The sequence below is a fragment of the Anas acuta genome, chromosome 17 (assembly GCF_963932015.1).
Source record: "Anas acuta chromosome 17, bAnaAcu1.1, whole genome shotgun sequence".
Lineage (NCBI taxonomy): Eukaryota > Metazoa > Chordata > Aves > Anseriformes > Anatidae > Anas > Anas acuta.
Genome location: NC_088995.1, coordinates 281,568 through 299,256, shown reverse-complemented (window position 1 = coordinate 299,256; position 17,689 = coordinate 281,568). Strand labels below are relative to the sequence as shown.

Sequence of the window (17,689 nt, the reverse complement as noted above, 5' to 3'; positions counted from 1 at the left end):
ACCAAGCAACTAGCAATTTTTCACAAACTTTCACACAGTTCCAAGCTAGTGACCTATGAGTCTAAATCTATACAACACATTACCAATTCCCTCAGGCATTCAGCCAACCTGAAACTTTGCTTTCAATCTGTACATTAAAACAAATCAGAGTTTGTACCATGATAATATGGTGCATTGTAATACAGATCAGTAGTTGGATGTGGTCTTTTCAAACCATGCTACTACAAGTAAAGCTCAGTCATTAGACTTGAATGGATCAATAATTTCTTATACTTGCTAAATTTATAAACTGACCTTTAAAGTAAGTCCAGCGATCAAAAAGAACAACAAAATCTCATTTATGCTCTTAAGCTTTGTAAAACTATGCCTAACTCAAGAGGAGTATATATATTTAAAAACATCACATCAGTGATGGAAAACATGACCATATTTCCTTTTAGCTTTCAGCAAGCACATTAATGGCAAAATTTCTTACACAGCTTCGTTTCTTTAATCCTCAAATGATACAATTTGATAGAAGTACCTGTTTTATTGACATGTTATTGCAGGCTCATATGACTCCAGCATTAGTATGCACAGAAATCAAGGCTTTATCCAGTACAAACAATTGCTGAACAAAGTCAGTATGAGCAAATGAAAAAGACTATAAGTGAATGCAAAAGGAAATAATGTAATGGCTTTCTTGGTCATTCTTGGCTTCTGAAAAACGTCTTTTCTAGAGATAAGTAAATTAGCTAATACCATATTCTGGCTATAAGGCAGCTTCACTATCATGAAGTGCTCACATACTGCATTCGTTAACTTGCTGTTGTAGTGCTTGGAAATTATAATCCACAGGTAGCACGGAAAACACACTTAAAACTGAAAATGTAATATACGGCAAAGGTATCTTGGCAAGTAACTTTGATAGGCAATACCTCTGACAGCAGCAATTGAACATGTGCAAGAAGTATTAAAAATGCAGGTTGGAGAATGAATTACCTGACTAGTGTAAGCAAATATAAGAAAGGGCAAGAATTAACTAAAGTCTTCTCAAACTATTAAGATCTAGGAGAGACGGAGAAAATTCTATAGATCTCAAATTTCACTTTTGCATAGGATGTCTTTTTGTATGTGCTCTAAATAGAGGCAGTGAAAGACAAAAGAGAAATTGGTTTGATAATAGTTGCTTTGCGTGGTCACATATTTTTACTCTGTTCTACATGACATGACAACATAGCAGGCTTTCTGGAACTACCTGGAATGAATGTCAGTTTTCCATCTTGCTACCCAGTTGCCATTCTGTGAGTATCATAATTTAGGTAAAGTGCTGCCAATTAACTTATACTTACCACTTCAGATAAACTTACTGTTAACCTTCTGATTAAAAATCCCTTCTAATTAAGATGTGTAAAGGCTTGGGCCTAGTAAGCATGACTTTAAAGTTCTAAAGCTAATGAAGTTTTACTACAAATTGTTCCAAATCATTACAGCCTCAATTAAAAAACAAACAATGACAAAAACAACAAACAAAAAACAGGTGTTCTGGCTGCTGAACTGAACTGAACTGAGCTGAGCTGCTACAGGAACCACATACCAGATTAGACAAGTTGTTCTGTAAATCTGATAGCCTGGCCTATTAAGTCAGCCAGTTACTTTGGTTTGAATCCTTTTAACGGAACAGACAAAATCAGTCCAATCAGTCTGGAAACACCTCTAATAGATCTTCCTTCTACAGATTGAGAATACAGCAAAACTGTGTATCTTGTGTATGAGAAAGACAACTCCTTTCTGGTAATACTTGTTAAAAGGCTATGCCTTGCTGTCTGAAGTCTGGGAGTATTTGTTGTGTCTATCCAAGCACAGTGGTATTTACAGGCCTGTGTTATTCCTTATTAAAACTGCACAGAACGTAATTTGCCTCCTTAGTTGTCAAGCACAAGACATGCCAACACATACTGCTGACAGCATGGCAAAAACGCCTACGTATCCCGAACAGAAGGAAGCAGATCCTTTTCAGAGTACACAGTCTCAAAACTAAGCAGAAGAATGACTTCTACTGAAGTATAAAGCACGAATCTCCCACCAAGACACAGGCTTAACATTCCTCTGAGGAAATGATCAGAGTACCTCTTAAACAAACCGTTCAAAAATGGCACAGTTCCACAGATTCCATGGTGGCAGTTTATCTGTACAACTCTTATAGGAGACTTGTTGTTTGTACTCTTGCATACAATTCAGCCAGATCACAATACCATTAGTTAGCAATAACCACTTCAGCCTGAAAAATCATCAGTAAACATCAAAAAATAACACAAATAGAACATAAGAAACCTCCTAAGCTTGAAATGTGCTCTCTGTCAGTCCCATTTGGATAAGGAATTCCTGACTTGCTGTAGGCGTTCCCCTCTTGCTGCCTTCCAGCAGCTCCCCTCCTCCTTTAACCTCTCAGAGTCTGTGCAAAGGGAAGGGGAAGCAAAGCTAGATTTAACTTTCTATATACCGATGACCAGGTAACATATACTGTACTTTACAAATAGTTGACCTCAAATTTAGCAGAGAATTGTAATTTCACTCTGAAGTACAGAAAAACGCAAATCCAACACTGCATGTGAAGGACTGTTAAGTAACACATTCAGATAATGCCTGGAAGCACATTAATCTGTAGAGTGAGCTGTGCATTAGTAAACAGAAGAGTGGCTGGCACCAGAAGCCTCTGATGTAATAAAGTTGTAACCATTCATAACAGACAGTAAAAGAAAGGTGAAAACTGAAGTGAATGAATACCTTTGATGGTGCAAATCATTCATATTAGCAAACTCTATGTTTTCTGGATAAAACTGGAGATTCTCAGAGATCATCTCTGAAACTACAGAAAAACGCTGAATAAGGCCTTCTAAACAGACTGCTCTTGAGAGCAAAAACCTGGGGTTTAGGAGTGAAAAACCCTGTAGAGAGCATCTGTACTTGGCAGACACTGTGACCTGACCAGGCCCAGTACAGGACATTCTTATTTCATCTCTTAGTGTCTTTATGAAAATGACTTTTCCATTTCTCAAACTGCATTCCAGCACACACATCTGGCAGTGCACTGCAGTGTGAACAGCATTTACTAGCTCTCAGTGCATATGTTATGCATCCAATGACATCATGCGCTGTTCAGCTTGCCAAAGCTCAGTCTCTACTGCACAGACCACCAGAACAGAGCCTCAGAATCTCCATGGGGAAAAAGGGCTAGCTTCCAATACAAAAGGTTGTCCCCTTGCAAAACCTTATTTAATGCTTTGTTTGTTGTATTGTGTTCTCTCCTACTCGTACCTATTCTACTTCCCATCTATTCAAAAAGAAATTTCACATCATTCCTAAATTGCTTATATTATATCCTGCCTGTAGACATTTTCTCTTTGCAGAAGGCCATAACTTCTCTGAACACAACATGCCTTTCTCCTTTTATTCAATGTGAGTTTTTAACTCTTCATCCACCTGAAAACTGGGAAATCTGTATTTCTCCCCAATAAAGCTTTAGACGTTTTTCATTGCGATAGGTAACAGTAGGTGATGCAGTACAGATTTATTGTTCTCTGAAGATGAGATCAATGGCTCATCTTGTGTGATATTCATTACTTATTGTCTCAGCAGTAAGGAATCTCTCTAGCCCATTTAAAATAGTTTTTACCTTGTAAGGCAAATCAGAAGAAAAATAGTTCTGGTTGCTGTAAAATGTTTGTGTTCAGTCATAACCAAATCTTTCAAAACCTTTTAAAGAAAAGTATATGTATGTCTACAACAAAGGACCTAATTAGCCCAAAGACTTATCACCTGTAATGTCAGGAGCCCTGAAGACAAGAACTGCTGCTGAGTTAGACCCAAGGTCTGTCCATCCGAGTACCTTATCTGACAGTGGTGACTCAAGGATGCTTATGAATCAAAGCAAGTATAAAGCTATCTTTTGCAACACACTCATCCAGATCCTGGCAACACAGTATTTTTGAGACTTCCTAAAATACATTTGGACAATTATGTGTCATGTTTCTTCAATAGCCCTCTCAGCTATTAAATAAAGAGCGGAACCCAAATACTTCTGCAGGCTGCTACAATATCCTATGCTATCCACCACATAATTAAGATGTGTGTGGATAAACCACTGTATTTCTCACACACAAAGCAAAAGTTAACCACAGAACTCATATTCACCCATTACATCAGCTGTCATATATGGGTAAAACCAAGCAAAATTTTCTTCTCTTTGCTACGTCTGCTATCCTGACTTTGAACCCTCATTGTCTCCTTCACTAATGTGCTGTCCTCTAGCCTCTCACTTTGAATAGGTTATCAGAGGAATATATGTAATACTACGATAATTAGATTTGTTTGTTTTAACCTATTCCTTAATAATTTCATTAGGTGCCCTACCTTTCTTGTATCATGAAAACCCCTAACCAACCATTTCCTATTTTCATTCTTTACACATTGATGATTCTATATAACTTTATCAGATTATCTGTTACCTTAAAATACAGCCTGAGTAAAAGTACCCTATTTTATCTATACAGCCTGCAAGCATTTTCACCTTTTAGCTGCTTTTTAAATCACCTGTTCATAAGTCTTCTCATGTTGATGCTGTTTTCTTTTTTACAGTTGACCACTGCAGCAATCAATTTTTGTTTATTCTAGCTAGAAGGATTCTGAATTCAGTTACTATTACTCATTAATAGCCACATCTTGAATACATTCCTGTACACTGCTTAGTTTCCAGATTTTGTTCTTTTAACCCTTATTTCCTGCTTTTCAATCAGACACCATCATTGAATACAGTAGAGAAACTATAAAAAAAAACCTTCAATTTATTCCTTCATTATTTTTAAACTACAACATAGGATGAGAATTTATTGAATTTAAAGGATTCAGAACACATTGAAAAATAGCTTCAAGCTCAGTAAACAGTCCATCACAGCCAAAAACAGAGAGGCAACTGGTAATTACTTTGCTAGGAAGAGGAAGATGTACGTTAGCAGCACCTGACACTGGGAAATATCTGTTTTCCTACTTCACCATTTCCATTGTGTTTGAAGAGTTCCCTGAACAATAACATATCCTCAGGACTTGCAGTACAAGCTAGCAAATCACTTACTGTCTAAAGTATACATATTCCAGTGCATAGAAATTGTATGCAATGTATTGCTTTGGAAGTTTGTACTTTGGTCTCATAACTCACAGGACCAAGATCACTTAAAGTAATTCATAGTTATTTTTCACTTGTGTTTCCTCTATTTTACTTCATTTAATTTCTGTACGCATTGTGTGAACACATACACGTATACATATTTTGTCCTTCAGACACAGACACACACATATGCATGTTTTTGCACCTTTTCCAATCTTGTTGCAAAAGAAAGAGGAAAAGCACATATCAAAAGACAATTCTAATTATTGTGCTATTTTATAAGGCTCCCTGAAAACTTTAAGCAAGAGCATATATACACACTAGCTTACGTCATCAGACACTGCCTTTTTCGTAAGGTGCTCGTTTCCTATTCCAGAAACACACCATGCATGACCTCATTCAGACAATGAGGAGGATAAATCCCATGACTATATCAAGGAATGGAGTTTTGGCTTTCAAGTCTGTTAGAGCTCTCAAATTGTCTGAGAGAAGTCAATAGTCACCATGGTCTAGACTGTTGTGAAATGAAGATAGCAGCTCTAGGTAACTGAGGGAAGATGGGCATCAGACAGAAATTTTTGGAAAGAGCAGTGTCCTAATAACAGCACCTGAACAAAGCTAAGGCAAAGATAAGACTGAAGGACAAAACCACTTGCCTGAATGAGCCCTTAAGCCCTACAAAGGCAGAACATAGGACTGCACTTCAATGCTCAGGCAAGGAATGCTACCCTGATTTTCTCTTCCTCTCAGGTAAGTGGAAGAAACTAGCAGGGACTTTACTACTTGTGGGACACTGAGTTGCCAGGGTAGCAACAGAGGCAATACAGACCACCTCTAACTGTTTTACTAGCTGTATCTCTCATGTTAATACTTTTCAGTAATTAAAATCTGACAGCAATTTCAGACCATGAGTGATCTGTTTGTCTGCCTCTCTATACACATAGCATCTCTTATGACTGTAAAAATTCTGCAGCTTACCAAAGCTGTCTCTTTCCTTCATCTCCTTTTATCAGTCCCCCAAAAAGTCAGTAAAAGGAAATACATATGCAGATACTTTAACTGGTAACAAAATAACAGGAGATAAGCACGGTTCTAAGACTTCATTGCAATAAATCCTCTAATAGAGACAAAAACACCATTTCCAGGTCTGAATCCACTCAAATAGGCTTCATTGTCAATTCTAAAGCAATTCAAAAGGTGGAGAAAAATTGCAACAGATTCAGGTTTCAAAATGAAGAATTCAGTTTTCCTCTTATGCAAAATATTTCAATGTGCAACACAGCCAACTCATCAGTCATGGGTCTCTCAAAGGTTACCCACAGAGATATAACAAAAGCTAGAAGCTAGATGTATCAAACATTAACAAGCATGTTGGCTCAAAACAACAGCAGTCCATTTGCTGGCCAAAGTGTTTCCAGATATCTAATGTTCCTAATCCTAATGTTCCAAGGGAAAAAAAAAAAAATGAAGGTATTTTCATGATTTAAGTCACTGAAAACAGCAACTTTCTTCCTATTTCCTATCCTAAGAAAAGGCTACCAAGCTTCAATTGCTGCATTTGGCAGCAGGTAATTGTACTAATTAGTCACTGTGCCTTCAGTTACTGATGGTTCTTTTAGCATTCAATTAAGGAAGTCAACTACAGAAACACAATTAATGCCAACAATTCTAGGGTAGATAATTCTGGCTAGAATAGAAACAGAACTCATTTAAGATCAATCAGTTAAGTCAGATGATTCCAGATCAGTTGGGTCTAACGAAATACAAGTTAGTGAGAGAACAGACACGCAGTTTAAGAGCAATCTGCATATAGCTTTAAGTATTCCTGAAAGACTGTGGGATTAACATTAATTCTTGGAAAAACAATGGAACAAAAGATCTTACAAATCATCTGTAAGGGTAAGTGAAACAACATGACAAGCTTAACCAATAGCCAGCAACTGTTTTTGTTATCCCAAACAAATCTCAAACTAAACTATTCTCTTCTTTTAACATGGTAACGGCATTGTGGATAAGAAAGATACAGTAGCTATTGCACTTTGGTTATATTAAGGCTTTTTAACAATACTGTGTATGCATCAAACATAAGAGAAACATGGTTAAACAGTACAGTGAAACAAAATTTGGTAATGTACAGGCAGAGACAGTTATCCAGAAACACTTCACTGTTGGACTGAAAATAAGGACGTGAGAAGTGCAGAGGTTTACACTAGATCAGCAACCAATCAGTACGTACTCAAGAAGCTTGCACAATAAATTGGAGAGTAATTTTATTAGTTTGTAAAAGTTGACAAGCTAGGTGAAACTAAAAGCACTATCACAGACAAAGTCAACTATAAAAAGTTGACCTTTTGACAAAGTCAAAATAGAGGATACTTTTAACGAAATGATAAAATGCTATTAAAAAGGATCTATGAAGTTTAATAAAAGATAAAGTTTCTGTGAAGAAAAAATATGTAAATAAAACCAAAAACAAACAACAGCTGATTAGGCAGCAGTTTAAATTAAAAAAAAAAAATGAAAATACAGTAGATTAATCAGTAATATTATGATATTATAGCAAAACAGGCAAATAGGATGCATTTACATAGGAGAAAAATAAAATTGAAGACATGGAGCAACTATTCCAGTCCACCAAGCAGTAGGGAGTCTACTGGCTACAGTAATTAATCTAGTTTCATTCAGTTAAAACAGACCTGAAAGAAGATTAATACCAAAACCAAAAACATGTGCTTTTAAGAAACATAACATAAAAAGATCATCATTTAGAATATAATGTTACAAAAAAGCAAAAATATTTGAAAACATTTCTGAAATTGACTTCAAGAGGCCATCAAGAGGCCATCTGTTTAATCCTGTTAAACAACAGGCTAGTCACCAAGGGCTGAATTGTATTTGACAGAAGTTCATTTAATCTGTTCTTAAAAATCTTACTTGGTTATAGGCCATCATCCCTGCTTCCTCCAAAATTTCTTGTTGATAGGAAAACATACCGTGCTGGAGCTCTTCTACCAACTGCTGCACTCCAAGTGGGATATCCCTAGGCACCAAATCATGCCACGTACTGATGAATATCCACAGTAACATTAAGAAATAGTAAGTGGTTTCTTTGGATTTTTTGGAAAACAACAAAACATTCAAAAACAAAAACAAGTCATTGGAACTAATTTCCACAAACTTGTAATATCTACTTTAAACAGATTCCACACTATCCACTGTAACTTCTTGTAATTTAGTCTGACATACTGATTCACCTTGCGAAGTTCTTTTTTACCTACTATTATGCCACATAAAGGACGATTTTTTTAGCATCTTTTCAGTGATGATCAATATGTAAACTACATTGTTTTCTTTGTATTCATAAAGACTAAGATACTTTATTTATTTGTAACTATGTAGCAAATTCCACATTCATGCGTATGTTTTATTTATACTACTTCTCTGACCAGAAAAATCTCAAGTATTTTTTTTGTCACATATGACATTCTAGTCATTATTTATTTTCTATTTTGCTTTTAGAAGGGAAAGCAGCACACCAGACAGAGAGATTCCCAACTGTAAAGTAAAAGGCCCTAGAAATATCAGCTTTAAGAGAGACTGGAAGAAGGAAGAGATCCTAAGGGTTAACCTTATACTCCTGAACTTGCTATTAGAAGTATTGTTTGTTTTAACAGAGCATCAGGGAGTTCTGAGTATTTCTGGACCTTCCTCACTTGTACCAGCACTTCAAGAAAGAAAAATAGTATGCAAGTGTAAGAGGAACAGAATTTGTCTTCCTGAATGTTAGCTCTGTAACTGTTTTCATTGCAAGTTACTCTTCACAAGTCTCAAACCATCAGTAGAAGAAAAGCTATTTGGTGATCTTAGAGCTGTAGCACTAAACATGTTTAATTAGAATGCATTACAGCAACTCAGGATTGAGACATAACACTACATGATTAATTCACCTACTGAAATGGCTACAACAAAACAGAGGGAGCTAGCAAGGCCACCCTTTAAGAGCTGTGTCAGCCCACTTCCCTCCACATTGTCTAAAGAGGTATTCTCCTTCACTATATGCTTGAATCACTCACAAGTCTTGACTATCACTGTGACAGCTGTGGATGGTGTACATACCAGATCAACAGACATCAATCTTAATTCATCATATTCTCTATTAGCAATTATCCTTTTCATTTCAAAATCAAGACCAGTTTTATTTACATATTTATCTTTCAAAATTCTGTCAACATTCTGAGTACTACTAATCATTCACCATCAACTACTATCCGGTTATGTAGAAACCAGAATATTCACGGAATCCATATTTTCCAGCTAAGCTTACAATATTGTCCAGTCAAACTCACTCAAAAAATATCTACATTAATCCTTTGAAATTCATCATCTGGTTCCCCCAGTTCAGTCACAATTATAACAATGAAAATAACAATAACAACAAAGAAAAAAAAAGTAGAGTTGAAAATATATTTCCTTGGTTTTTACTCTTCTGAATATAAGGAAGAGAGCTTTGACAACAGAAAGATACCTTAAGCATGTTCGGAAGGAAGACTGAAGATTAACCCATAGCTGCCTAAAGCTTATTGGAGTTATCTTGAAAGCTCTCTGTAGTTTTAAGATGCCTAAAATGCCTCTAACTAGAGGAACCATGAAACACTAGACTCCGGGATGTACCACCCATATGCTCCTCAGTTGCTACAGCCAGCGAACTGTGTACTGAATGCATGAGTCTCAGCCCAGTCAGGCAATCAAATTTGACAATTTCAATTATAAAACCTCCTACATATCTTAAGACCAATACCTTGTTCCAAAAAGTGTGCACTTCCTGCAGAAGCAAAGCAGCTATGCTACACATTTGCTTTTGGTATTACATGTTGTGGTAAGAGGGGAATTTAGACTTGAAATTCATAGAGAACTGAGTTTCGCAGTGGTGTGAACAACAGAATTTTCATAATAGCCTTCCAATGGTTTCCAGTACTTAACTTGCCTGCAACATGTGGTAGAGGCCTCTTGCTGGCTATTAAACTTGTTATGCGTGCAGTATAGGCATTGTTGGAATGTAAATAGCTCTCACATGGTAATGTTATTTCCGATACAGTCCTGTCTATACCGCTTATTATTATTGAAAAGAACTACTAAACCCTACTTAGGTTCCTCAGCATCTGCCAAAAAGCTGCAAACCACACCAGCTCCAACCCAACTCTTCCATTTGTAACACATCTAATGAGCAGATGGTTAATTTTTTTAATTTTTTTTTTTTTTGGCTGTGTGTGTGTGTGTGTGTGAAAAAGCAAGTTTTTTTTAGGGGAAGTGACTGCGAGGGTGCCTTGTTTTTTAAAAGTCAATTGTTTTGCATATCTGTTCAACTTCTTAACTGTAAATTTAGCTTTCTGTATGTTACTGGAGAAATATATCCTGTAATTGTTTGCAAGCAAAATAAAAATCTATTCGATACTGTTCAAGTTTTAGATGCTTAGCTGTTTGGGAAATACTCCAAAACTAACAAAATTTTCTTGCATCTGGTTCCTGCATAATGCTGGTGTTAAAGTCCTTGTACCTCTCGAACACAAAGAGTATGTGTTTTTCCATCTTTATCATTGCCACCTGATTAAAAGGTAGTAGATGAAGTTTCCACACAACTCTAAATACCTCATCTACAGAGTGAGCTTCTCAAACAGTCTTGCACTGAACCTGAAAGCTACACAATATTTCAGGTATGCTGCTGTTCACTTCTATAGTTTCTCCTGGAAGAAGAAACAGGGCTTAACAAGCGTGTGTTCCCAATCATAATTTGTTCTCCATTCAGCTGAAGAGTCTGGATCTTCATTCAGGTATTGAGTAACTGGGGTATTTGCCAAAAGGAATGAACTAAGTAGCAAAATTACTACATGTGCCATTAGGGTTTTGTAGCCATACTTAAATGTTTGCATAGGCACCTGAAATAAGCCATAAACAGCTTCTTCTATCATGATAAAAAGCAAAACAAACTAAGCAGGTGCCCTACAGAGGTCTCAGAATACAGAATATCAGCTAGCTCACCACACTCACCTTACTGGAAAAAATGTCTTATTTTCTCAAATTACTAAACATAGATTTGTGAATCTGCTACACAGAAGTTGCTTCTTTCTGTTCTGCAGTGTAATTTTACAAAACATTAATTCAAATAACTTAGCTGTTTTTTTTTTAATTTTAAATTTTCCTATTTTATCAAGCACAAAGCGCAACACAATGAGCAACGTATTTATAAATGCTTTAAAATGTTTATAGCTCCAGAAATGACTTATCACTGTAATTAATAGTCTCAAGCATTCTGAAAAGTAATTTTTATTGTTGTCGATTTAGTGTGGTGTGGGTGAGAGAGACAAGACGGGGGGGGGGGGAGAGGGAGAGTGTTTAGGAGGAGAAATTGTGTGAGACTAAGAGACAATGGATGTTTCTGAGCCAGAACTGGCTTGCTGTTTTGGACCATTAGCTCCGATGCTTGCTACTCCTCTCTAGACAAGCTTCAGAATCAGTACCATTCTTCAAAGTATACCAAGTGTGAGAAAAAGCAGAATAAATGTGGGAGTGAATGAAATCATACAGGCAACAGAATTCTTTTTTATTCTTTGAAACATTAGTTTAGACTCCCTAAAAAGTTATGTTTACTATACACACTCCTCTCATTCACATTCCTTTTCTGCTGCATTCCCCATTCTGTTACAGCTTTCCAAAGCTTTAATGAGTGTACGTTACAATACCAAGCATTTCCCTCTGCAGTTAAGTGCGCATAGTTTCTGCTCTCTGAGATGCAGTGCTATAGCTGTCCTCTTCCAAACAGTCACGAAATCTATTGTGTCTAGGCACTTCTACACTGCAACCAAATCCAAGAAGCCAGCATTTTTTTATTTAGCATGCATTTGCTAAAATCATGAAAAATATACTCCCTGAAATACAGTTGCATGTATTTCAAATCTGCCACACACATGATAAAATATAATTTCCTTGAACGCATTGGTAGCAAACTTAACAACCAAATGCATCAACGTAAAATAAATACCAACATGTGGCACATCTGCATTCTCCAGAGTCCAATTATTAGTCCACATTCCTAGCAAAAATTTAAAGCAGTAAGAGGCCTTGAAGCTTGACATACATGCCCAAAAGCATGGGAGAGGACTCAGGGAAACTGTCATTCAAATAAATTCCAATGAGTGATACAAACCTCCAACTGCACCGTGGCTCACTGCTGGAGAACTGTTGAAGGCAAAAACAAGATGTCCAAGCAATGAAAAATTAAAGGATCAAGAAGCTTACCTGTACTGTTATGTGATAACTTAAGAAGGCTAAATGTTACTTTTACAACAAAATCACAGGATTTCACCCTTACTCTTTCCCCACCTGCCTGTAATGTAACATAAAGAGTACCAGAAAAATTAAACTTCTCCCTCTCCAAAAAGGAGAGGGGGGTAAAAAAAGTGCTTTCTTACAGTTTTCTAGTTGTTAAGATTGGACTTTTGCCCAGTAAAAACACAGGCTCTGATTAAAATCTTCTTGAACCAAAAGTATCACAAATGTTATTTCTCTGTAAGACAGTGCTTCATGAGGAAGAATGGAATCTACAGAGTGGTCCAGTAAGTTGTGACTGCAGGTGGTACACTACACACAAGGGGGCAACAGAACTGCTGCATCTGAACAAACAGTGATCCACGGTACTTTGTCACCAGCAGCAAATAGCATTCTGGTGGGGAAAATGTGAACACTCCCAAATACTTTCCAGTTTAAAATACCAATCCACAAAAAGATATGAAACTGTCTTGTGACAAGTTTGTGGATATGGCAGGACCAGTGATGTGCTTTTTTTTTTTTTAATAGCCAAAAACTCAGATGCCATACTAATTTTAATTCTTATCATTTGTCTGTCTCCTACAAGATGTAGCAATATTTCAAACATATGTTTAAACTTTAAAAAAAAAAAAAATCTTATTTTTTGTAAAACCTTGTTTATTTTAGCACTAGAAACCTGTAATCTGGAAAAATTTAAACATACAATGCAATTTTTGCATTGTTTTCAATCCCATTCTTTCACAGGCTTTAAATGCAAATTCCACACTGCAAATTCCAGTACTTCTTAAGTCAGTGCAGGCCACTTTACCATTTGAAATCTCGATGTAAATACACCATGTGATTTTAGAAAAATTGCAGGCTTAGTACACATTGTGACTAATGAGTTTTAGATCCTATTTTCAAGGCCTGCCAGAAGCTAGCTGGATGACCTAAAGCAAATCTCAGTCTCTCCATCCATAAAATGAGAGCAGTGATACCTAGCTTTAAAATTTCCTTGCCATTTCCTAACAAAATTATATTTATTTCATTAACAACTTCAGGTAATGGCAAGCCGTCTTTTCAAAGCTCACAAAGCATGCACTGACTAAACATAGTCAGCTTTGTTTGTTTTCCAGTTCTTAACCATCCAGCTAAAATAAATAAATAAATAAACATAAACTATGAGAAATTGTCCAGAATTTCTGTCCTGAAGTATTCCAGAAGTCCAACTGAGTAACGTAGAGAGGACCCCTGATGATACTCTGTCCAATTCACGGGGGAGCTGTCCAGCAAAACACAATCTGAAAGTTACCATGATAATAGAAATAAAACCAAGATTGTGCTAGGGTTTGGTTTTGTTTTTTTCTCCCCACACACTTCTTAGAAAAATTACTGTACTTATTTCTACTGAGTGTTATGGTTCCATGGGACAACTGGGCTCACAAATTATGATAAGTTCTTGAGAAGTCCATCAGTGATGAAAATACAACAGCTCAGATGAAACCTCCAGGTCAGAAAGCCCCTGAATCTCTTTGACAGCCATTGGGTAGCAATGTTTGCTAGGAAAAGGCTCACCCAGCACATCCTGCTTCCTTAAGTGTCTCATATCGGGCAGTATTTAAGCACGATATTCCACTATGTGGACCTTCAGTCTGATCCCACATGTCAATTCTTACAGAAGAAGAGTTGACATTCATCATCTATTAGCTTTACCTGAATAAAACAGAGCGTTCAAAGAGACAAAAGCAGTCTTTTTCCATCCCTCACTAACCACCCTCATTAGTTCCCTTTGAAAAGCTGCTCATGTTATTAACAGAATTTTGGGGGGAGGGAGGGGAAGAGGAGGTTGTTTGTTTTAAAACAAAAATAAAAACAGAAGATAAAGTAAATCCTATAAAGAATTTAGACTGAACTGATGGCAGCATTGGCAGTCATGTTCTGAATGTTCTCAGCAGGATTTTAAAAATACCTCTGATAGATCTGCCTAGTCTTCCTATGATCTTATAAGGCCTACTCTCTCTAAATCAGAATAATCATGAAGGACTGCTTTTGAAGCAGACAAGCTCTGTGTGCTACGAAAGTAAAATCTGTACTGTTTGTCTTCTACTTCATTTTATAACGTCATTTTGAGAGGGAAAGACACAGCCTAACTTTGGCTACACAACAAGCAGCAGCACAAGCAAGGTCAATAATGAAAGCCGAGAGTATTCAGTAAATTGAAATGTATTAAGAACTTAATGCCATGCAACAATTTTACATGAAAAGATACAGCTATAAACAGCCACTGAAGAGATATTAACATCAGCAGAAAAATGCATGTGCAGAAGTATCAGAGAAAACAGCAGAACAAGGGTTAAAAGAGTAACAGATTAATAAGGAAGAACACTATCTTGTCACTTCTAGCAGTAACGTGGAGGAATGCAGTACGTCATGACCACAAGGTCTATACTCTGACCAGACCACAGCACAGATCAACCCAAGACCCTGCACTCTAACAACTTGAGAGTAACAACAAATTTGCAGTACATCACAGATGCCATTCCTTCTCTTAATGGCCCACCTGGAAATCGGACACGCATTTCAAACCCAGAAACCAGACAATGAAAAGCAATTTTGCCTAGGGTTTATGGAAAATGAAGCAATATGAGTTTGAAGCAAAGGAACACCCCGTAACAACTATTGAGAGGAACCCAAGGAACATAGTAAGGACCTGACAACCAGCATCTTTTATCCTCCCTCTTGCACAGAACTGATGCTGGACAGACTACTTGTATACGTGTGTTTTAATGCTTGTGAGTATGTGGGTTTAAAAAAAATCTCTTTTAAACATTTTATATACTTCACATTTCCCATCTGTTAGATATCGCATTGCTTTTGACATTTTGTTTGTGGAGGAAAAAGCCTGCGAGCAGGCCACCGTGACTAAAATACAAGCTACGTAACCCAAGGCAGAAATGAAATCTATTTTGCTCTGAATGATGGAAAATTATGCATTATTTAATGCAGTGTTTCAGCAAGGTTCCTTTCCATTTCCCATATGAGATGAGGTTCTATTAACAATGGTTTGAAAACACATTCCCGTTCTCTGTTAGCATCCAGAATAAGCTGGGCTTAGCATGTATTTTTGAAGACCATTAAAAATGCATCATAAAACTGTAAATTTAACATTCGTCCAAATAAAAAAATAGTTTTCCACTAGGGGAAGTGAACAGAGATCCATCCAACATATGACTGAACTATATTAGTTCTATGAGACACAAAACTAAAGGAATAGTTTTCAGTTAAAGGCCTATCAAGCATGTTAAACATCACCCGTACTGATGCCCAATACAAGACTACGCAAATCTATCAGATACACAGTTTGATAACAATATTAAAAAAAAAAAATGGAACACCAACAAAAATGATGTCTTTATTATACATTTTGATATGCATCAACATTCAAGTGTTCTATTATTTCTATAAGCTGGATCTAAGACAACAGCTTTAGAATGAGAAAAGCAATACAGGAATTTGCATACCACTGCCAACTTATGGAAAAGCCATAAGAAATTATAAAACATTACAGATTCAAAATCTTGTATTTCGTTTTTGGGGTCTTATGATAGTCTTCTCATAACTTCGAGAGAGATTCAGTTATTCAACTTCACTTTGGAATGTGAAATTTGCCTCTTGAAGGAAGAGAAGGAAAAAGTTCAAAACTAACTTAAATACAGAAAATAAACTGGAGCATCTATTCACTATATGACAGAAACTACAATACTGCTCAACTTCATTTATTTCATATTAGAGTAAATTCTCTATTGGTGGATAATAGACAAACTTTTAGTAATTTATTTCGGCCATTCCATACAGCAGAGGGGGCTTTATCATTTGCCTTTTGGAGCAAAAGAGAAAACACGTACAAAGATACTTGTATCAAAAGGGAGATGCAGCATGCTTTGTCTAGCAGTTCAGACTAGAGACTAAGACTTAAGTGCTCTCAGACAAAAAAAAAAAACACTTATAGAAATAATAAGAAATGCTACTCATTTCTTCCCTGTTCTAATTAGTTTGAGCCAGTCTTCAGTCAGAAAATGCCTAGATCTAGTGAAGCAGTTAGCCTTGTGCTGCCTTTCCTACGTTTACATTACCATGTATACTTCACACACTACATAGCTACAGGTAAGTGAGATGGTAGGAATACCATTTCCTGAATAAATCCCTGGTGCTTGTTGAAAGGCCAGTAAGTCAAAGTAACATGCTTTTAATGTTACAAAGTTCTCAGCAAGCCTCACTGCTAATTACTTGGTTTTCCTTGATCTTGTCCCAGTGCAGTACAGTGTATATATACTTAAGCATTTACTACTGTCCTGGTTTCAGTTAGGACAGAGTTAGTTTTCTTCCTAGTAGCAGGTAGAATGCTATGTTTTGGCTTAGGATGAGAAGAGTGCTGATAACACCCCGATGTTTTAATTGTTGCAGAGCAGTGCTTATACCAAGCCAAGGACATCTCAGCTTCTTGCTCTGTCCTGCCAACAGGCAGGCTGGGGGCGCAGTAAGAGCTGGGAGGGGACAGACCCAGGACAGGTGACCCAAACTAGCCAAAGGGGTATTCCATACCATCTGACGTCATACTAAACAACATATCGGGGTGGCTAGCCGGGGGAGGGGGGCCGGACTGCTCAGGGTTAGGCTGGGCATCGGTCAGCGGGTGGTGAGCAACTGCATTGTGCATCACTTCTTTGTACACATTATTAGTAGTAGTACTATCATCATCATTATTGTTATTATTATTTTTGTTATTATTATTTTCCTGTCTTAATAAACTGTCTTCATCTCAACTCACAGGCTTCACTTTCCCGTTTCTCTCCCCCATCCCAGAGAGGGAGGGGGGAGGGTGAGCTTGTTAGTAAAGGTGATTTTCTGCTTTCTCCGTTTTTATTATTTTCTCTTGGGTACTTGTTCCCCTAAACTCTCCATTTCATTTAATTTCCTCAGAGACTGCTTGAGAGGTAGCAGGCCTGTGATGAGACCTGCCCATGTCAAGAGATGCCATGATATAATGAGACTGTACACCTAAACAAGAAATGCTAGTTTCCAGGGGCATTCTTGTCTGTTACAGAAGAATCCAGTCCCAGAATCCTAGAATCCTCTCCTGATTTTTATTGCCACACAGCCACCTATTGGCAGCTCTTAAAAAATACGAAGTCTCACTGCACTACCTTTAATCCACAATGTCTAAAGAGACTCTTCCTTGTGCTG

At 37.0% G+C, this 17,689-nt stretch overlaps 1 protein-coding gene and 1 long non-coding RNA gene across 4 annotated transcripts in view; one reads left to right on the top strand and one right to left on the bottom strand.

Annotated features, from left to right (window-relative positions):
- Positions 1–17,689, bottom strand: part of TTC28 (tetratricopeptide repeat domain 28) — a 154,901-nt gene that overhangs the window by 118,598 nt on the left and 18,614 nt on the right. The gene's annotated exons all lie outside the window — the stretch shown is intronic.
- Positions 6,756–10,498, top strand: LOC137841259 (uncharacterized). Its single transcript, XR_011088509.1, has 3 exons — positions 6,756–7,042; positions 8,127–8,239; positions 8,663–10,498. It is a non-coding gene; the product is annotated as an uncharacterized lncRNA (long non-coding RNA).